Consider the following 503-nt stretch of genomic DNA (forward strand, 5'->3'; position numbering starts at 1 on the left):
CATTTATATTTATATATTTATATATTTATATATTTATTTGTAATAAATGTATATACATATTTATGCCTATATATGTATATAGGCATGTATATATATATATATATATATATATGGAAACACATATATATCTATATGCATAAATACATATATGCGTGTACATGCGCATGCTTGTACATTCGCTTCTTTATATATTTCCATATTTTTTATCACAGTCTATCATTTTTTTAAATCTCAAATTATCTTCCATTATCTCTTTATGTCTATCTTATCTGTTGTCTCCCTTATTTCAATCTTCTTTCTTTTTCAGTTTTTTTGATTTTGTTTTCGACTTTCGTTTGCGTTTCGTTTGCGTTTCTTTCTTTAATTATTCCTTTATTATTCTCCTTATTTTCATCTAATTTTGTTTTCTCTGTCTTCCTTATATTTTATTAAAATACCTTCTCTACAAATCTCATCTTTTGCGCTAATATCATTTATATTTTATTCATATACTTTATATATAT

Source organism: Octopus bimaculoides, chromosome 5 (genome assembly GCF_001194135.2).
Source record: "Octopus bimaculoides isolate UCB-OBI-ISO-001 chromosome 5, ASM119413v2, whole genome shotgun sequence".
Lineage (NCBI taxonomy): Eukaryota > Metazoa > Mollusca > Cephalopoda > Octopoda > Octopodidae > Octopus > Octopus bimaculoides.